Source organism: Carcharhinus amblyrhynchos, chromosome 35 (genome assembly GCF_965287045.1).
Source record: "Carcharhinus amblyrhynchos chromosome 35, sCarAmb.v2.hapA, whole genome shotgun sequence".
Taxonomy (NCBI): Eukaryota; Metazoa; Chordata; class Chondrichthyes; order Carcharhiniformes; family Carcharhinidae; genus Carcharhinus; species Carcharhinus amblyrhynchos.
The window spans coordinates 12,646,788-12,669,296 of record NC_137358.1 but is presented as its reverse complement, the minus strand read 5'-3'; the positions used below and the strand labels follow the sequence as shown (position 1 = coordinate 12,669,296).

The 22,509-nt window shown below is 40.5% G+C and overlaps 1 protein-coding gene across 13 annotated transcripts in view; it reads left to right on the top strand.

Annotated features, from left to right (window-relative positions):
• Nucleotides 1-22,509, top strand: part of LOC145361758 (activating transcription factor 7-interacting protein 1-like) — a 165,182-nt gene that overhangs the window by 43,581 nt on the left and 99,092 nt on the right. Inside the window, exon 1 of one of the 13 annotated variants that reach the window (XM_080217712.1) lies at nucleotides 19,335-19,418. The exons of the other annotated variants lie outside the window; for them this stretch is intronic. The gene's annotated coding sequence lies outside the window, so the exon portion shown is untranslated. Of the gene's footprint in view, nucleotides 1-19,334; nucleotides 19,419-22,509 lie in introns of those variants that run through there. 13 annotated transcript variants of the gene reach the window in all.

The window sequence follows — 22,509 nt, the reverse complement described above, 5'->3', positions numbered from 1 at the left end:
TATGCAGTGTCAACAGACAAGAGCGTAGAGTTAGGAAATCCCCATAGGCCTTGTCTGTTTCTTTCATCTGATGCTACAGAGACTGTCTGCATGTAAGCAGAATGTAATGTATGATGGTGAAGACAAAAGTGCAAAATTCACTAATGGTCTGGGGGTGCGCAGGGAATAGAGTGTGGTTCTATTTAAATTACTTTTTTCTTTTCCCCATACAACAGTAATAAGCTGTATAATAATCATTCTTGCACTCTGCTCCAACCAAAGCAGCTGCAATTTGAACTACTACCTTTTTGACTGACTTCAACTTGTAACTGGCTGCAATTCAAAAAATATCACCTTCACTAGGTTCGTTTGCAGAAATTTCTCAATGAAGAGTAAATAAATAGTGAAATTTGCTATTATAGTGGAACAGATGTAACTTGTAAAACTGTCAGCAATGGCATCCCCTACAATACTAAAACTATATTTGAATTAAACCAGGATTGCAGTTGGACAGAGATATTCATCAATTTTGCAGTATTGTGACATTGAAAATGCTATGGCTATTCAGGCAATTTCAGCAAGTGATGGAATTTGAGTGTGATCAGCTTTGAACCATATTATCTCTGGATTTAGATGCACCCATCAGATCAGAAGTAGAATTCGACTTGTTAAATTCTTACTCTGCGCAAGTGAGGTAAATACATTCAGGCCTAGTGTAATATAGCATTGAAAACTGCATCCACGCAACAGGCGGTCTCATTATCCTGCAACGTGAAGGTGGAACGTGTTCATCTGGGATATTTGGTAGGGTTCTGATTGGTATGTGAATACCGTCAAGTCTGATCTGCATCCTAAAGTCCTGCTGCAAATAGGAAAGATTTAGACTTACATTCTCAAATCCCATTTGCCATTGTCAACTAATTATGACAGAACCAGATCCCCTCATACCTTGAACAATATTTCTGTACAATATTTTTCTTCAACGTCTTATAGTTTGTTTGTTAGTGTAACAGGTAGGCTTGTGTTAATACTGCAATGAAATTTCTGTGAAAATTCCCTTCTTGTGACTAAATTGTTCTCCAAATTGCCGTATAGTATACTGTATACCTCTGTCTGTGGTGAACAATATACAAAGCAATCGCTACCTGTAGTCTGTTTACCCCTAAGAAACGCTACTTGGCCTATCTGGTTTCGCTCTTACTAGTTTTTATAAATGGGCCTCATCACAGCCTACCTGTCAAATGACAAGGATTGCTAGCTGGGAAAAAAAATGAAAATCATTATTTTTGCTGAACCATTTAAAGGAGTTTCTCATCAAGTATATGTAGCTTTAGATTTTGAGCAAAATAGGGCTGTTTTTCCTCCTCAAATGTTTTAAAATCAAAGCTCGATTAATATTATGGGGACCTGTCCATCCATAGCATCTTTAATCTTGTATTGATTTTTTTTTTCTTGAATTCAGAAAATTTGTTTAAAGGAATGGGCTTTTCCTGTAGCTTCCAGTCAGTTTTTGTCTTGGTTTCCTGCGGAGGACGACGATGGAGAGGTTTTCATGGAATGCCTTTGCCATAGGAACACATTGGGGACTCTTTGGAAGCTTCCAAAAATAATCGCTACGGTTTTGCGTACTCGAGATAACTATTGCCCAAACAAATACTGCTAGTTAACTGCAACATTATTTTCATTCTGTGCAAATTTTCTTGCAATTTGACAGTTTAATCTTGGGATAAACAGACCCAACAATGGTGTTCTTCTTTTTCATCTTTGAAGAGCATGTAGGGAATGTGACAATCCATGATTGGTGTAAGATACTGACTTAAAGGATAATTGAGCCCTGTAGCGCACACCCATTTGGATTACACATTGGAGAGCAAATTTCAAGTCGCAATCTGTTTTTAGAAATTCTGTTATGTTTATAACACAAATATGTTGAGGAGCCCTTATTGTAACACTAATGGAAGAAAACAGCAATGTGAAGAAAACTTGTTGCTTTGGTGTACTGACTGATTGTTAAATGAAAGAATTTCTGTCATCGACTTCCATGGCTGGTGCAGAATCACTTATTGATGACAGAATGGGTACAAATTGTGAATATTATGGATGGCCATACTGCTGAGGAAGGAAAAGTGAGTAGAATCATAGAAACCCTACAGTGCAGAAGAAGGCCATTCAGCCCATTGAGTTTGCACAGACCACAATTGCACCCAGGCCCTAATCCTGCAACCCCACATATTTACCCTGCTAATGCCCTGACACTAGAGTCAATTTAGCATGGCCAATCGACCTATCCTGCACCTCCTGGACTGTGGGAGGAAACCGGAGCACCTGGAGAAAACCCACGCTGACATGGGGAGGATGTGCAAACTCCACACTGACCGTCACCTGAGGCTGGAATTGAACCCAGGTCCCTTGCGCTGTGAGGCAGCAGTGCTAATCACTATGCCACTGTATATAAGTCTACATATAAGATGTAGACTTATAGATGTAGACATATAGATGTAGACTACATATAAGATGTGTGACCTAAAGAAAAGTTTTTTTTTCCCACTTATCTTTTCTGCAACGTATATGCCTTCTCTTGGTGGCTTTGTTGAAATTGACTTCCAACCATAAAGGCATTTGTTGTGCACCAATGCCTTGCTCCATTCTTGCACGATAATGTGCATGAGTGCTTGGCATGACTGCTATTGACATTGAGTTATTAGTAAGATATTATCCAAATTGCACTGTAATTGGAAGCTTCTACCCTGAATGCCTTTTTCATTTTCATCTGCTTTTGAATGCTAAATTTTAAAAGATTGGTGTGTCAATGGGTGGAGTTTGAATGTTCATGTCTTGTAGGTTTGTAAGTTTTTAATCAATTGAGGGATTCTAATTATGAAAGATAATTATAATTTGCCAATGAACTTGTGTTTGGAATATTTATATCTTAATATTGCTATCAAAGTTTACTGCTTGATTAACCAGCAAGTTCAAAGAGATAATCTTAAACACCAGCCTTCCGGAGCTCTTCAATTTCTGTTTCTCTGCGTTTTTATAGATAAATGATCAAGATCCATAAGAAGCAATAACATAGAAACCAACTAGCTGAAACTTTGAGAAACGTGAAAAGAACTACAGACTTGAAAACAAAGTTAACTCAATTATGCTACATAGTATCTTGTTTATGATGGTCTGTCCTTCTCTCAGCTGTTATGTAATTAATAACAGCAATTTATATGCATATAGAAAGGAATATATATTGTATGATTTCTGGCTTAATTCTTGACTAGATGGTATGTCAACATTGCTGATGGAACACCATTCATTCCCACCATAAATGCAGAGTGAACTGATATAACAACTTCATTTTAATACTGAAATGCATTTAAAGACTCACTTGTGTTCTTAATACAAAAGGGATCTATGACACAAACAGGCCATTCACTCCAAAGAGATCATGCCTGAATTTATGCTCCTCTTGAGCCTCCTCCCTCTTCCATCTTCTCTCATCCTAAATCTAACATCATCACCCTCTTTTCCATCTCCCTTGTATGCTTGTCTAGCTTCCCCTTAAATGCATCTGTTTGCTTCAACCACTCTGTGGTAGGCAAGTTCTACTTCTCACCACCGTTGGGTAAAGAATTTTCTTCTGAATTTCTTTCTGGATTTTTGACCTCTAGTTATGCTATTTCGCAAGAGCAGAAACATATAGAACATAGAACATTACAGCTCTTCGGCCCTTGATGTTGCGCCGACCATTGGAACCAATCTAATGACCCTCTAACCTAAACTATTCCAGTGTCATCCATAAGCCTATCCACTGACCATTTGAACACCCTTAAAGTTGGCAAGTCCACAACTGCTGCAGGCAGGGCATTCCGTGCCCTTGCTACCCTCTGAGTAAAAAACCTACCTCTGACATCCATCCTATAATTACCACCCCTTAATTTAAAGCTATCGTGTTAGCCACCACCATCCGAGGACAAAGGCTCTCACTGTCCACCCTATCTAACCCTCTGATCATCTTGTATGCCTCAATTGGGTCACCTCTTAACCTTCTTCTTTCTAACAAAAATAACCACAAGTCCCTCAGCCTTTCCTCATAAGACTTTTCCACCATACCAGGCAACATTCTGGCAAACCTCCTCTGCACCCTTTCCACCACATCCTTCTTATAATGCGGTGACCAGAACTGTACGCAATACTCCAGGTGCGGCCGCACCAGAGTTTTGTACAGTTGCAACATGACCTCATGGCTCCAAAATTCAAACCCTCTACCAGTAAAAGCTAACACACTGTACGCTTTCTTAACAACCTTATCAACCTGGGTGCCAACTTTCAAGGATCTATGCACATGTACACTGAGATCTCTCTGCTCGTCGACACTACCATGAGTCCTTCCATTAGCCCTATATTCTGTACTCCTGTTACTCTTACCGAAGTGAATCACCTCACACTTTTCCGCATTAAACTCCCATTTGCCACCTCTCAGTCCAGCTCTGCAGCTTATCTATGTCCCTCTGCAAACTGTAACATCCATCCTCGCTGTCTACAACTATAGAGCCTATGAGCTGAAGACACAGACACGGCACCATGATATAATTGCTATAATGGTAATTTAGCTTGGAGAGGGGCAAAAATGCCAGCTCAACATCCCTGACTGTGGTGTTTTCAGTGGGATATTGGGGGATGACAAAGTTGGGGATGTAGCGTGGGTGGGTAAATAATCAGTTACATCTATGAGGAGAGATAATATACTAAATGAAACATCAAATGAGGCCTAATGGGTTGACCTCAAGTGACAAAAGAGATAGCCACACTATTAAGAGTGTACTATTGAACCCGGTTAGGGTACCAGAGCAGAAACCCCAAGTGTCATGAAGCCCAACTAGACCCCAACAGTTTTTGTATTTTGACATTAGTATGAGGATAAGGTGTTTCACTCTAGGTATGATTCTCCTGAAACACTGGGAAACTTTTATCAAAACAAACATCATTTAACAATACAGTTTAACCAAAAAAATGAATTACTTTAATTTTTACCAATTGAAATACTTAAACATGACTGCTAACCAATCTATTAGTTCCAATTCAAGCAATATTCCTCTCAGACTTGAACTTTTTTTTAAGCAAACTCTCAGGCTTACATGTTTCTGCTTGTTAATAGTCCTACAGCCTTTGAACGCTCTGAGGAGAGACAGAGACACCTGTCATCTGACAGCCCCAAACAGCACACCTCCAGAGAGAGACACAAAAACACCTTTAGACACTTTCAGGTTCAGGCGGAAATTGACAATCAAAGAAAACTGTGTTTTCCCTGCCAAGTTCATACGGGTTTGTTTTTGTCAATCAACTTAATCAAAACCCTACTCTGAAACTCCATGGGAAAAACCAATATTAACTAAAATGTATCAACTCAGATTAAAATTAACACATCCCATGCTTAAAATCAACTGTTAGCCTGCATTCTCAGCATGTTAGCTGCTTGGTGCAGACAAATGGACATCATGTAAAACAGTTGAATTTTAAACATGTCCCTTTACAAGAAACACGGTGAAAACACCTTTCTGAAAGGCACAGTATCATCACCCCCATCCCCAAACAATGATGGGGAGTTAGAGCGAATATGTAAGCAAATTCCTGAGTGCAAAAAAAAGGCAGTAGTAATTGAGAACTTCAACTAGCCTAATATTGTTTGGAATACAAACAGTGGAAAGAATGCAAAATTGTTGAACTGCATTCAAGAGGATTTTTCTAGTCAGCACATAAGCCCAACTGGAGAGGATACATTTCTAGATTTAGTCTCAGGAGTTGATGCTGGGCAAGTGACTGAAGCAGCAAGGGGGATCATTTTGGGGATAGTCACCATAGTACAATTAGATTCAGCACCATTGGAAAAAGTCAAAGAACAGGAGTAAAAATTCTTAGAATTGGATGAAGACAAATTTTAAGGGAAGATCATGTCTTACTAGATCAACTTTTTTACAGAAGTGACAAGAAGAAGGATTGATGGAAGGTAGTATAGTGGATTTTGTCTACAGGAATTTTAGTAAGGCATTTGACAAGGTCCCATGTGGCAGACATGAGATGCTTAGGATACTGAGGAAGTGGAAAGTTGGATCCAAAATTGGCTTAGCGACAGAAATAAAGTGGTATAGTCAGTGGATGTTTTTGAGAATAGAAAGCAGGTTCCACTGGCATTCCACATGGTTTGGTGTTGGAGCCTTTACTGTATATATGTAATGGTTTGGATTAAAATATGGGAGGCATGATTGGGAAATTTGAAGATGACACGAAAATGGGTTGGGTGATTGACAGTGAAGAGGAAAGCTGTTTTCTCCAGAATGGTATTAATTATTTGGCTGAGCGGGCGCAAAAGTGGCAAACGGTTGAGGCTGAAATGCTCAGTGTATTTCTCAAGTGCTATAGCCTGCAAGGCTGTAGAGCAGGTGCTGGAAAATGGGATTAAAATGAGTGGTTAGTTTTTTCTGTCTTTGGTGCAGACACAATGGGCTGAACAGCATAACTTTTCTACAGTACCCATTAAAATCATAATTTAAGACCCTCTGTCGGGTCACCCTTCAACCTTTTCTTTCAAGACAAAAGAAATCCAGCTTGTTCATCTTTTCCTGATATGCATACCCACGTTCTTTCTTTAAATTTTTTTTTGCATCCTCTCTGCTGTCTCTACGATATTTTTATGATGGTAGAAAGAGCGCAAGGGGTTCCAACGAGCCGTGTATACCAGTGATGTGCACTGATTCTTCAGCACTGATGATCTGTAGCCACATACTCAAGGACCCATCTTTCTAAGAATCGAGCATGGAAGAGAGCTCATCAACAACAGGGAGGCAGTCTCCGAGAACATTTTGAAGATCTTGTCAATCAAGATTCTATCTGGCTTGAAAGTTCTCAACTCCATTCTTCTACCCCATCTATCTGCATCAGTGCTACCGTGGTCTGGAAAGCAACAAGGCCTCTGGAGCAGACAATTGCTGCAGAAATTCTGAAACATGGCAGAGATATTGTTCTGACATGTTTGCTCAACATCATATCCCTCATCTGGGAAGATCAGTACGTAAAAGAGCACCTCGGATTCTGACATTGTGACTGTATATTCAGAAAGTGGAGATGAGTACCATTGTGGTAATTACAGAGGAGTTTTCCTGCTGTCTGCCACAGAGAAAATCATTGAAAGGATCATCCTTAACCACCACCTCCCAGCTGGCAAACAATTCCTTCCAGAATGTGAGATTTTTCACCCATCAAGAGCACCTCAGTCATGGGCTAGAACTCTCCAGTCTCGCATGCCCTGCTAATGCTGCCAGCAAGAACAGAGAATTTGGCGCTCAGCCAAATCTCCATTCACTGCAGTGGTACCAGAGAATCCCAGCTCTGGGCAAGGTCAGAGAATTCTAGCCAAGATCTTTAATGTGGCAAATTCAAGAAAAGTTAAAGCAGTAACACCTGTTGTCGATGGTTTTTCTCGATCTCAAAAGCTTATAACTTTGTCATGAGGATTTACCGAGTATCTTGGACTGCCCTCTGAAATTTTGTTGCCATCCTCCTCCACCTGCTTCATGCCATGCAAGCTGTGATCCTCAAAAACAAACGACAGATCCTAACTTGGTGAAAAGTGTGGTCAAACAGGCTATCTTTGCACCAACACTCCTGTCATTTTCATCACTGCGATGCTGCACCGTATGTCCAATAAATTACCCACAGAACAGTTGGGAAAAATGATTCAATGTATGCAGCCTTCAATCCAAAACCAAAATCGTTCCAGTCTTGGAGCTTCAGTATGCAGATGGGGTGTGTGTGCTTATTCAGAAACTGAGCTCCAGATCATTGTATGATGATACTGTGCTTTTAAGAAACTTATTTTAATCGTGTTTCTCTGCAAGATGTTTTGTTATCCTGTTGATTTTTAATCTGAACTAATGCAGTGTTCTTTGTTTTTAGCAGTCTCTTGGGATTGCTAAGTAGAGCTTGATTGGGGGTGATTTGTAGGTCATGTCATGTGACTAGGGACAGCTACTTTTCAGAGCATTTCAGTTTTTACTTTCATTTTTCAGAATGGCTTGAAACAGAGACAGCAGTGTTTCTCTCCTTCCCCCAAGTTGGCATTTGTTTTCTCTGGCTATTTTAGAAGTTGCCAAAGATTATGTTTATCCCTCTGAAGATTGGCTGGTTTGAGGATATACCCCTCTTGGGAAACTGCTTGTTTGGATTTCTGTTTATGGGTGTTACAAAGTTGAAAATCCAGCAACACATGAGCATCCTTGTTTTTGTGTTGAAACTGGAGAAGAGTGTCTGTGGGAAATTGTTCAACTTGGAATGACAAATTATGCAGTCATGTTTAAGTCTTTTTATTAATAAAAGTTATGTTAATTCTTGTATTTTAACGGTTTTTAAATAAACTTTGTCTGATAGAAGCTTCCCAGTGGGTCACTTGAATCATACCTGAAGTGAAACAATTTATGCTCACCCATGCCAAATCAAATGTAAAACTTTGTCTAGGCTAACCCCATAAAACATCTTGGAGTTTCTGGCCTGGTCTTAACAGTTGCCAGTGCATAAGAAAATAGGCTTTTCACTAAACACCTGACAAAATTAAGGTCCTCTTCCAACCAGCACCCACACCACATGTTTCTATCTTGTTAGGCAAGTCAATGGCAAGATCCTGGAAAATGTAATCTTCTGCCATAAATTCTCTCACCTGTGTGTTTCCTCTGTCTCTGCTTTTCCCTAAAAGTTTAGTTAATGCCTTCATCCTTCCCTTTTCTTAGCATCTCATCTCTTGTGACTTTCTGCCCAACTCGTCATTTCTATTCTCCTCCAAACCTGCATTTCAAAGCTATTTAGCAAATTGGCCTTCTCTTCCCATAAGATCTGATCTCTCATTGTTAGAAAAATCACTCCAAATCAAACAAGTCTTTTCTTGAGTTATTTATTCTGCTTTCCAGTCAATAACTGTCTTTTAAATACAGCCTTTCCTACTGCATTGCTTTGAATTCTTGCACACTGCTGCAATGCAATTTAAATCGCACAAAGCAGAATAGATGCAATTCCAGCTGAGGTCTGTACGTTGGCTGGCAATGTAATCTTTGATATGCTTACAGATCTGTGTACAGCATGCTGGGAGAAAGGGACAGTTCTTCACAACGCAGTGATTGTCTCCCTTCACAAAAATAAAGAAGAGAGAGTTCTGACTGTTCAGGCTACTTAACTCTCTTGCAGGTAAAATCTTGGCCTGAAGTAACAGCGGTTTTCCAGAGCGAGCTTGGCGAGATTCCACAGTGACCCGACTCAAGTGATAACCTAGCAGAACCTTGAGAACGATTTCTTTGTACAAGACACAACTACAGAATTGGTTGGCTTCTCAACTAGAAGAAACCATGATTCGCTTATAGAAATCAGTGTGACCCTACCACTGACCTAAAAGGGTAGATTCAGCAGAGATCCAGCAGTTCCAAACTGAACACCATGAGACGTTGTAGACTGTATTCAGCAACATAATTGCATTCAACCACAATCTGGCGTGGCATATCCTTCACTTCGCTACTGGTCAAGTATCCAAAATCCTAGAGACAACCACATTTCAAATAATTTTGGTTTTCAGAAATCACACATATAAGACTAGGCTTGCTTATGGACAATCAGCTAGACTTCCAACACCAGGGGTGCAGTTGACTTGGGTCAGAGCCTTGCTGCATTAAAGGCTGGGTGTGGTCGGCAAAGTATTATGACTCAGGTGAAGGACTAACCACAGTAAAGGTCAGGCATGGTTGGCAAGGTTCATGGCTGCTCAGGTCAGGGACCTATCATGCTAAAAGTGAGGTGGAGTAAGTGAGATTCCTGTTGGCTTGTTGTGCTGGTTAGGGTCAGGACTTTGAGGGGCTGAATGGCCTAGTCCTGTTCTTAGGTTCAGCAGCTAGAGGCCACTGAACTGAAGTGTGTTTTTTTTGAATGTATAGGTAAAGGATCTATAATACCATCAAGCCAGGGAATAACTTTGGTTTAAATAAATTGTGCAGGAGCTGCACCAGGCATACCTAGTAATGTCAAAGCCACAACATAAGACTACACACATGCTAGACAGTGAAAGCAGCATGTAAAAAGGTTAAGCAAATCTAACAGATCAGACCTAAGCTCTGCAGTGCTGCCACATCCCAACAGTGAACTCAAGGGAGATCATACATAAATGTGCAATTATCATTGGTTGTTGGGTTCACTATGCCAGTGCAAAAGATAAGCACTTGCAAACATTTTAAATAGAAGTGCCGCATGGATGATATGACGTCGCCTTCTCTTGAGGTCCACAGCTTGCCAGATGCTAGTCTTCAGCCAATTTGACTTGTTCTGTGTGATGTCGAGAAATGGCAGAAGATACTGGATAGCCACTGAAAACATCAGCAAAGCAATATGAAATAGCAAATAGCAATAACCTGCTAATTAGGCTCTGCCAATGCCACTCAACTCCTCACCTCCATTGCAGCCTTGGCCCAAACATGGACAAAAAGAACTGATCTTGTGGCATGGTGAGACTTACTGACTGTCCTTGACATCAAGGCAGCATTTGGCCAAGTGTGACATCAAGGAGCCTTGATGGAGTTTAAATCCAATGGGAACCGAGGAAATATCTCCCCTGGTTGGAGTCATACCTAGTGCAAAGGAAGATGGTTATAGTTGTTGGCGGTCTATCATCTCAATCGCAGGATATCACTTCAGGAGCTCCTCGGTATAGTGTTCCAGAGACGACCATCTTCAGCTCCTTTACCAGTGATCTTCCCTCCTGAGGTCAGAATTGGGCATGTTTGCAGTGTTCAGCACCATTTGCAACTCTGGTCTGAAGCAGTACATACCCACATGTAGCAGGTGCAACATTCAGACTTGGGCTGGTAATTGGCAGATAACATTTGTGCCACAAGTGCTGGACAATGCCACCTGCAATGTGGGAAAACCTAACCATCTTCCCTTGCCATTGCCATCACTAAACTGCCATCACCACTATCTGAGATTATTGACCAAAAATTTGGCTCAGCCAGCCAAGTTTTAAAAACTGACTACAAGAGCAATTCAGAAGCTGGTAATTCACGTCCTGTCTTCCCAAAGCATGTCTAATGTCCTACAAGGCACAAGTCAGGAGTACAATGGAATACTCTCCTTGTCTGGTTGAATAGAGCTCCAGCAACACAAGAAGCTTAACACCATCCAGGGCAAAATAGACTGTGTTTGGCATCTCATGCATCACCTTGTATATTCACTCCCCCACCGTTAGCACACAGTGTCAGCAGTCTGTATCATTTACAAGATGCACTGCAACAATTCCCATGGCTCTTTTTGATAGTAGGTTCAAGTCCAACTCCAGGGCTCTGTATAAAAATTAAAACTGATACTTGCCATTGAAGTATTGACAATGTAACATTGTTGAAAGTACCATCTTACCCTAAATTGAGGCCCAAATTGTTTAGGTCAATGTAAAGGATACTGTTGCACTACATTGATGATCCAGGAAATTGTCACTGATATCATTGCCAATATTTACCCATGAGTCAACATCAAAAAAAGAAATTATCTGGTTATTCATTGCAGAATATTTTGTCTCAATTTGCAGAGGATGTCTATTCAAGTGAGTTTCTGCAACACAAGTTCATGCATTCCACAAAGCAGCGTGTAGAATTTGCTTCTTTTTCCTTCTCCTGTTTTCTCTGCCTTCACATTAAACTGCATTATGGCTTAGAGTTCTAATTGCCTTTAATGGACCAGTTACCTTTCTGAGCAATTTGTATCATGCCCCTTCTAGCCGTTAGCAGTGGCACACATAGGTGTGTTTGAACCATTTTATTTGTCCTCCCCCTATCATGTTGTCATTTGAGAGCTGAGATAACAGGACCATTCACCTGACGAAGGGACAAACCCTGAAAGCTTGTGAGTTTACTATCAAATAAATCGGTTGGACTTAAACCTGGTGTTGTCAGACTTTTTACTGTGATAACAGGACCAGGCAGGAGAGACCATTTTCAGCAATGCAGGCACTGATTATTAACACTTTGGGCACAGCAAGCCCCTCAATTAGCAAACTGGTTTCCATATTTCCTACATTCTTCTGGCAACAACCATGCTTTAGATAGTATTTCATTGCTGTGTAGTGCTTTTGAGATGCCTGGTACCTGTAAGAAGCATTAGATAAATACTTTTCCCCACCTAATCCTGTGTTTAATTGGGTAACTTTCCCCTCAAAGGTTGGTCAGCACTCTTAAAGATAAGAATCAAAACAGCAGCACCTTGCCTTAATTAGCATCTTGAATGTAATAAAATGTCCCAAGTCATTGCTCAGGAGGGTTATCAATCAAAATTTGACATCAGTACTCATTGTATCTCCTACCAATGTCCAGCTAGGGTCAGGTAACATTTTTATTCACGCACAGGATGTGACTAGCTAGATGCACCAGCATTCATTGTCCATACCTAGTAGTCCTTTATTCTGAGTGGCTTGCTGGGTCATTTCAGAGGGCATTTAAGAGTCAACACATTGCTGTGGATCTGGAGTTGTATGTAAGCCAGACCAGATAAGGATGGCAGATTTCCTTCCCTCAAGGATAGTAGTGAACCAATGTTTTTTGACAACAGTTGACAATATTTTGTGGTCATCATTAGACTTAGAATTGTAGAATTCCTACAGTGCAGAAGAAGGCCATTTGGCCCATTGAGTCTGCACGACCACAATCCCACCCAGACCCTATTCCCATAACCCCTCATATATACCCTGCTAGTCCCCCAGAAACAGGTCAACTTAGTATGGCCAATCAACTTTACTTGAATTATATAAAAATCTGAAATTAAAATTTTTCGAACAAGTGTCCCAAAAGCTGGATCAGCAAATATGCTCAAAACCTAAGATTAACCATTCACTGCCTTTAAATTGTTCCTCATGTTAATGTTTACCCAAACTCACCAGCCAGTTAATATTATTATAGTGTTGTTTGATTTTTTTTAACTCTCCCTCCATTTTGTGCCATATTTTTTTCATTTATATTATGACATCAATAATTATCTTTGTATTTTTAAAAAAACAATTCACCAGGTTTGAAGATTTGAATTGGCAGTTTCAATTGAGACCTATTATTTTACTTTTGTAATGACTGTTGAAGACAGCAACCAGATAGACTTGTACTACTTTGAGATCTTGTCCAATGATCTGATGTTGACTGAACTCTAGCACCAGTTTCAAGAAATGCACATTCTATTCCAAGCTATCCTGCTGGATCTTGTTATGAATGTTTTAAAATGCTGGAATGTGATCTTAAAGTATAGGGTGACGCTCAACAATATTATACATCAGACCTTACAGAGCACTACACCTTGTAGAACAATGTGATGCTGATCAAAGTTCTGTAGATTTGTCACCTCTGGAATATTTAAGACATGTAGCACTATTTGAGGTGTTCCTCAAAATTTACCAACATATAAATTGCTGGACTAAGTACTTAATTTGTTTTGCAGCAAAAATGCCTGGGATTCCAGTATCAGCTTGGTCTCCTTATCAAAGCCTCAACTGGTACAAGGAATTCTTGAATATTGAATAGATGGAGGCTCTGGCCATCTTCCAAGAACAAATGTTAGCTGTTGAGTAACATCTATCAATGCTGCACCTAAATGAGCAAAAGGCAAGCAAAGTCAGTAAGGGGTGATGTAGTAGAAAGGTTGGATTGGTTAGATTGTGTTTGTGTTGTGGCTGAAGGGAATGAGAAAATCTTTGTGAATACTAGCCTCTGTCAGTAGACACCCTGCACCATAAGATGCCAAGAAATATCACAATACAAGAAATAGAAGCAGGAGGGGGCCATCAGGCCCTTTAAGCCTGCCCTGGCATGCAATAGGATCATGGCTGATTTATGCCAGCCTCGACTCCTTTTCTGTGCTATTTCCCCATTTTTCTCATCCTTAATCTATCATGGGTTTGTGAGAAGTTCTGTGACTACATTGTTGGAATAAAGGTAATCAACAAGACAGATCACAAACCATTGGTCTCACTTTTAGGACAAACAAACCCATCGGGATACCTCCAGCATTGAGATTCTGCTTGCGTTTCACGCACTTGGCATACTGGATTTGTGTGCTTCCAGCGACAGCATCAGAAGACTCTGGAGGCACTGGCCAGGGCCGCAGTCAACCATCCTGCAACACTGTCAGTCTGGTCGACAAGCTCAAGTTCACTTCAATCCATTTTGAGAAATAGTCAAAAATGACGAGAAGACCTGCCATTGTATATGGATAGGTTCATTCCCAAATGTTCCCATGTCTGGTAGGAAGCAGCATGCAGATAAGGGAATTCCCTTCTAGATTGGTTGGTTTGTGCAGCACGCAGACAGCAGATTTTGACAATACAACTACCAGCAAGCTTCATCAGGTAAACCGGGAGCAGATGTGAGATGAAGAGTATACGTGCCTCCTATGCCTGCCTGATGTTGGTTGCAGCATCCAGGTGGCAATATTATGAAAATTTACTTCCAGAAACACTTCGTTATTTTTGATGGATCTGCTGTAGTATGAGGAGTGCTTGGTCATTCTTTTCTCATTCTGGCCTGAGGTTCTACAATGATTCCACCAATGCCTCTTGGGCATCACAGATGCAGAGCATGAGCCCGGTCTGCAGTGTGGTGTGCAAAAGTATTGAGAGCAATTGAAGAGATGATTTTAAACTGCTGTGTGTGTGTGTGTGCTGCACAAACCAATCTAGAAGGGGAGTCCCTTATCCCCACACTGCTCCCTGCCAGACCATGGGAACATTTGAGAATGAATCTATTCACATACAACGGCAGATCTTCCCTCGTCATTGTTGACTATTTCTCTCGATGGATTGAAGTGAGTCATTTACACAATGACCACAGTCAGTCACAAGGTCATTGAGAGAAATGTTTGAGAGCCATGGCATCTTGGACCAACTGATGTCCAACAATGGGCTGCAATTTTCTAATACATACCTCACTTTTTTCAGCAATTATGGATTTCAACACTTCATCTGCTCTCCACGATATCCACGCTCTAACAATGAGGCAGAAAGTAATATCTGCATGATTAAAACCTTCTTGGAAAAATGACAATTGTGCTTTTGACATCTAGATCCACCCTGCTATAATGTGGATTAGCCCCATCAGGCTGCTAATGGGCAGAAAATTTGATCCTCATCTTCTCATGCTGCTGAATAAGTTCATCCCAAGGTTGGTAGTTGGGGATCATCAGAGTTCAGGACCAAGAACAGTCTTAAAGTGACGTGTTTCCACTTGCAGTAGGATGTACTGTGCTCGCAATCTGCCCAACTTAAACAGAAGTGACAAGGTTTGGATCAAGGACTTTGATAGAGAAGGCATCATTGTCCAGAGGGATGAAGATCAATGATTGTCTTGCTTGATACATATCCTTGAAGGCACAATTAGGTGGAATAGGAGTCGCCTTCTTCTCATTCCCCATGGTGAACTTCCTATCATATACTGAGTGAACCAGATGTAGTAGCCCGCTTGCATCTGCTGTAACCCAGGGATGCAGAAAGATACCTTCAGCTCATCTAGCTCTATTAAGTTCTTGATCTTAGTTGTGGTCCCTCTTTCTTCCAGCAACAACTCATTTTATTATCAAGTATTCTCCCTCTTTGGATAAACAACTACTTTGTTCCAGAATCGTGGGCCCTGTGAAATTTCAGAGTGCTAAATTGTTGTGAAGTCGAACATATAAATGCAAGGCATTTAGGCTTGAAAGTAGGAGAAACATTGGAAGGCGAATGGGATGCTGGCCTTCATAGCGAGGGGGATTGAATATAAAAGTAGGGAGGTCTTGCTGCAGCTGTATAGGGCATTGGTGAGGCTGCAGCTGGAGTACTGTGTGCAGTTTTGGGCGCCGCACCTGCGCAAGGATATTTTGGCCTTGGAGGGAGTGCAGAGGAGGTTTACTAGGCTGATACCGGAGTTGAGGGGGTTGAGCTATGAGGAGAGGCTGAATAAACTAGGCTTGTACTCGTTAGAGTTTAGAAGAATGAGGGGAGATCTCATTGAGACGTATAAGATGATGAATGGGATGGATAGGATAGAGGTGGAAAGACTCTTCCCGCTCAAAAAAGACAGTAGGACTAGGGGGCACAGCCTCAAGATAAAGGGGGGGCAGTTCAGAACGGAGTTGAGGAGGAACTTCTTCACTCAAAGGGTGGTGAATCTCTGGAATTCTCTGCCCGTTGAAGTGGTGGAGGCTGTCTCGCTAAATATTTTTAAGAAGCGGGTTGATGGGTTTTTGATAAGAGAGGGGATTAAGGGTTATGGGGAGAGGGCGGGAAAGTGGAACTGAGCCACGACAGATCAGCCATGATCTTATTGAATGGCGGGGCAGGCTCGAAGGGCCAGATGGCCTACTCCTGCTCCTATTTCTTATGTTCTTATGTTCTTATTTTTAAATAACAATTGAGACTGAAATTTGAGATTGAAGCAGATTGAAGATTTTGAGAATAGGTTAGTTCGGTAATTGAAAGAAAGGGGAATGAAAGATGTACATGAACATGGAATTATGATAGAGCATATTTGTGTCCAGATTCCTTGTTGTTCAATTATGCCAAGCTTTAAGTGTCTGCTGTAGGTCTTCATGACTGAAGAATCTGGGAGATATCTGCATAGACACCCACAGAGCTGGCAGCTCATGTTGATTGCATTTGAATTGGTAGCAGCAAAACTAGCAATTTGTAGGGTTCTTTTTTTGTTCACTAATGATTGCATAGAATTAAATAGCAATGAAAATCCTCTCTTGTGAAACACCCAACCACCCCACGTGGAGGTATTCACTGAAATTTGGCTCAGAATGCAAGGATCAACTGCGTCAGAGTTGCAACTTCCACCATTCCCAGAGGAAGGCGCCGGGGTGACGCAGTCGCAAAATTTCCCCAATCATCTTGGACCTACCAAAATAGTAAAGAATTTGCTACCTTGACATACCTACTGTTCATCCTAGTCCTGCATGTATGCCCTGATTCTACAAACCTTTCATTCCCCTTTCCTTCAATCACTTATCTAACCCATTCTTAAAATGTTGACACTGTCTTAACTTAATCTCAAATTCCACTCTCCCTTGTTTTTTAAATGTTTCCCCTACTTTTGGTCCTAAATCTCCTCTCCATGTACCCTACGCCATCCCTTCATAATTTTAAAGTCCTGTCAAGTTACTGTGTATTTCCAGTTCTAATGTAATCCTGATAGGAATCTGCATCTTTGTGGTACCTGTTGCAGTGACTTGCTGCTTGAGGCAATAATTAAAGCTTTTTAAAAGCTAATTATTGTGCATGAGTAGATAAACTAGTGGTTACAACCACGTTGACTTACCTTAAAAAAAATGTAAAAGTGGGTTAACATTATCCCAATGTTTCAGGAAAAATCTCAAAAACAAGTTGGATACCTGGTGCTATTTTTGTTCTCTTTACCTGATCAAGTGTAAACATAATTTTATTAAGGAAGCATTTCTTTCAAAACCACTTGAGCCTTGGTTGCATTGGGCTGCTTGTACTTGTGGTTGAGTATATCATAAAATCATAGGGTAAATCATAAAATCATGAGGGTAAATTATAGCTCAAAAGAAGCTTATAAATTGCACTTTGTAATCTTGCACCTCATTGCATAAGGGAAACTTATGAAATGAGTGAATTGTTTTTGGGTATACTTATTGTGCTGACTTCTGATTTATCTCAACAAATTCCAATTACAGATTTGGAGTATTTGGTGAGGGATGTCGTCACCAGGCCCATTTAAAGCTTTTCCTCATGTCATTTGTTAATTTCAGGGCAAACAAATGCTTGCCAGTGGCCGTTTGTTTCATTCCTCTTGTTATGTACAGTAAAAACAGGAAGCAGCGCTGTAGCTGGTGTTTATAGCCTAGCAGCTGATATGTGCACTGTACACTGCAACTACTGAAAGGGTTGCTGTTGAAATTCAGACTGCTCGATCTGATGTAGCACCCTAAACCAGCTGAATGAAGGAGAACTATAAAGGACTGTGAAATGGATTCAGGTCCACCGGTGGTTGTATTTGTCAGTTCTGGACACTAAATCAATTATGAATATAATTAGATATCACATATGCACATTTGTAGCTACCTTTCAGTTTTTACTGGAATGTTACTGTGGCTAGTAATGAAAATTAAAGTTAGCAATGGTTGCTGTAATGCATATGACTATCTGATAATTACATAGGTTTCCAATATGTTGTCTTGAGGGTTAGGAGGTCACCAACCAAACTGATCAGCATTTAACCTCCCCCCGACAAACAGTTATTACAGCACATTTTTCAATGTCAACAGATGGTGTGGCAACTTAATTGACCAAATTCACTAGAAAAGTCTGTTGCAGAGAGGAGCTCAAGTTTCTTCTTTGTGTGTACAAGATTATTCACAGAATAGTTTTGCCAGTTGCATAGTGAGTGACTTTGAAGCACCACAAATAAAAAATAAAGTGACTGAGTGCTTTCTAGAACAGCCATGGATGTTCGTTGTGATTGGGAGCATCTCAAATGTTAGTGGCTGTAACTAATAGTGTTTTATAGGTGAACTTGTGGGTTATGGGTGGTTATAGTATTGTCAGATATATGAAAATGGATCATGTAAGTGATTCTGTCCTAGATATTTTCATGTCTATCTTTCTCTTCCTCCTTCCGCACCCATGCTCCAAGTACACCCATGTAACTTGTTTGTATTTGTTGTGGATGAGAGGAGGAGCCTACAAGGGAAACCAGGCTGTGAGGGTATTTGAGATCATTATTTTGAATTGCAGGTCACTCAACTAATGTCACGAGGGAATTGAGGCACAGATGTAGCATGAGCTGCTGTTTAGGCAAATATGGTGTAGCCTCTTGGCATGTTTAAAGCTGTTTCGTGGGGAAATTCTGAGGTGCTGAAAGAGCTGTTGCATCCAGAGTGATATCCTATATGCAGCATGTTATCCCTGTGCAAAGATGTGCAGCTTCTTCTAATCATGTTAATCGATTAGCGAAGCTTTTCCTACTGCAGTAGACAGTGTGTTCGAGTAAACCAGATTGGGAAAGGGTATTTTTTTTTAAATTTTGCAATTGTTTATATTATTAAAGCAAATCAATTTTTGTAACTAGTTCTGATTATCTCCAGTTTCTCACAATATTTCTCTATTTCACACCCTCCTTTCATTACCATATAATCAACCTCCTTTTACCCCTCGGTCTTGTTGCCAGGCAAACTTCGCAGGGCTCACTGCTGATTGCTCAGCACTGAGCAGTTCCTTTATTGGCTGTTGCAACCTTGATTATGCAGACCTATCAGACAGCAGGTATTCATTTTCCCCCTCCCCTCCCCCCCACCCAGTGCTGTGACTTCAAAGAAGGTGAGGTCTCTTTTTTTTTGCTGCCGTTGCTGAGACTGACTGAGTTACAAAATGGCTGCAGGGGGCTCCCTCATGGGTATGTCCAAATATTTTTGCATTTGTTTATCCACAATTCAGAAATTTTATTTTAAGTTTATTTTATGGCGCATCATATATTCCGCAAACTGCATTCATCAACAGAATGTGTACGCAATTGGGAGAAATTTTTTTGACATAACAGCATTTTCCACACTTCAGGGTTAAAGCTCTGTGGGTCTAGTTGCATCGAACCAGTGAAATAATGAGCAAATATGACAACTTTGTTATTTCAAACTGAAGATATTTCTCTGACCCGTTTCTTTCCCCCCCCCCCACCATTTCAAAGTAATTTTATCATATACAGGAAGCAAGGATTACAAATGTGGAAGATATGTTGATGCATCATGGGATAGATGAAACCAATTTAATTGGGATCAAATTTTGGCCATGTTTTTCATTAATGTTGGGGGAGGGGGGCAGGTGCGGGAAGTGGCAGATTAGCAGCATGGTTACCTGTAACCCCATTGTCCGCTGGGTTTGTTTGCAGTTGCCCCATCTCAGCAAGCGGGTGTTTTTATTCTGTTTTTTTTTGTTTTGCTTTAATTGAGCTTACCGCCTCGCAGTTAAACAGCTTTGTGTGAGCTAGCTTTTTGAAACTGCAGTGATTTTAAGATGTTTGCATTATCTTTCCTTTTTGTTTGAGAATTTAATCAGCTTTTTAATGAAGAACCCTCGGTGGCGGATCTTTCGTAATCTAACACCAAAGCAAGAAAACCGTGCCTGGACTTGCTTTAAGTAAGATGACTTGAATGTCAGCATGGTGGCATGTGAATTTTTTCCCTGTTAAAATTCAATTGAATGTATTGCAGGTTATGAAAGTGCAGATTTCGTTTAAGTGCTTTGCATTATTTGGCCTTCATGTAACACCATATATTGCAAGAATTGTTGACTGCAGCAAAATAGATTACCATGAATAGCCCACAAGGTAGATCTTATCCACTGATGATGGCAGGCCTTCCCACGTTTGCTGCTGGAGGGGCAGATGGATGATCATTGTTTAGCATTTCCCTTTTATCTCTTCAAATTACAAGGCCGAGATTACGGAATATTTACAAGTTACATTTCAGTATTCTTAACAGTAGCAGAATTTGGTTATGACGGATTTAGTGTTATGGAACTAATCCTTGCCACGTGCCCATTGTTCCAGCCAAGGGCAAAAATGAGTTCATATCCTGATTGTCTAAGTCACTAATTGAATGCAAATATCAGTTATCCACTCGATATAACACGTCATGGGGCAGACTATCATAAATGTTGGTGAATTAATGAAGTTTAGAAACTGTGGGTGGCAATGGCCAAATCTGTTTTGAAGTTCATTTATTAGTGTCACAAGTAGGCTTACATTAACACTGCAACGAAGTTACTGTGAAAATCCCCTATGACGGCGAGCTCACCTTGGAAGATTTGCCGCATGTTCTGCAGCATTTCACTGCATGTTACCAAAAAGATCCACTGTTTACCAAATGACAAAATATGCAAAATCTTAGTTGCCATTTCACAATATATGGATTTAACTACCAATGAGAGATGATTGCAAATGCATTACTGCAGAGGCTTAAAGGTGCAAACGTCCTCTTATTGGAAGTAAATAGCATGAAACAAATTTAGAATGTGAGAACACTTTCTTATGATTAAGTAAACCATGACAGCTCTGCTGGTCAGAATCAAGTTAGGTGCCTTTTTCAAAACTGGGCATGTTGCGTTTGGCCCAGCCTCTGTCTAAGGGTATAGTTTGTTCGTCCTGTTGAAAGGTTCACATGCCCTGTATATGCATGTTGGAAAACAAAAGAATCATCGAGTTAATGCACCGATGATGCTATTTTTAAAAATTCCAGTGACAGTGACACATTTGTGCTTGGAGATACTCTGGTGAAAACTGGCATTTAGCTGGGAAGCGAGAGTGCCCTCTGGTGTCATTATGAGGAGTGAACAGCCAGAGGAGATTGTATGGCTGCGGGGTTTGCTGCACATTAAGGGGAAATGACCTTTTTCAAAATAGAACTTGGCATACAATTATAGCTGCACTGGCCAAATTCCACTTCCCATTCTGCAGTTAAACCATATCACAGATGATTTTTGTTTGTTTCTCCCTGTATATCGATTTGAGATCCCATGTGTTACATGCAAAGAGCAGGGGCAGAAAAGATCCTTCAGATCTTTTGGCCAGTTCTGCACACTTGTGTATTTATCTTGTGCAGCTATTCAAAATTCCTTGCATTAGTGGCATATTAGCAACTTGTCTAACCCATCGGCTGTAAAATGATACTTCCCGCTCCCAAGGTTGGGATTGCGAATTGTTCTTGCTATTGTACACAACTGGTGGTGAGAAATATGTGCTTTGAAAGAAAAAACTGGTTTGGTGGCATTTAATATATGCTCTTTTCTCATGAGAAAATAGTGGGAGAGTTAGCTGGCAGGAGGAAGACATTTTCAAGAGTACAAAGTACATTGTAGGGAAAGAAGAAAAGATTTCATTCAGCCTGACATTGGGTCAAATTAAGTGACTAGTGAGGCACTTCAGGGGACTTGGATTATCAAATTGAAGCTGTGAAGTGACAGCAAGGAACTGAGGGGAGAAAGAATGCTAACATTTGGTAAATCTTAATAGTATGATTCTAAATTCAGGTGAGGTTTAAAGTTGGGGAGTCACAATTTGTCATGCAGTAATAAATTTTATTTTTGAGAATTACTAATTAACATTTGCTTTCTTGGTAAATGTTGCCATCCCATTTGCCCTAAATTAGCTTTTTACCTGCCTCAAAATAGGTGCTTGACCATTGCTGTTGGGAATTCACCTCAATTTAGTAAGTCAGTGCAGTGTAAAAATAGCTTGTTGCTGCAAAGAAGTTGTTTTGAAAGCCAAATTAAAAACCATAGGTTCTTCCAAATGGTTTTGAGAAATTTTCCTGCTTTGTTGTTTTGGGTTTGTACCTTCAACTGCCACACGCTTACTGATGAATGGGTCTTGAGCAGCTGGCAACAACTGGAAAATAAACTTGCCAGAGCAATCCAGGAAAAGTGCTGTGCTTCATTACCATGGTTTAAAAAGGAACTTCTGGCACAAATGATCTTTTATCTTAATTTTATTT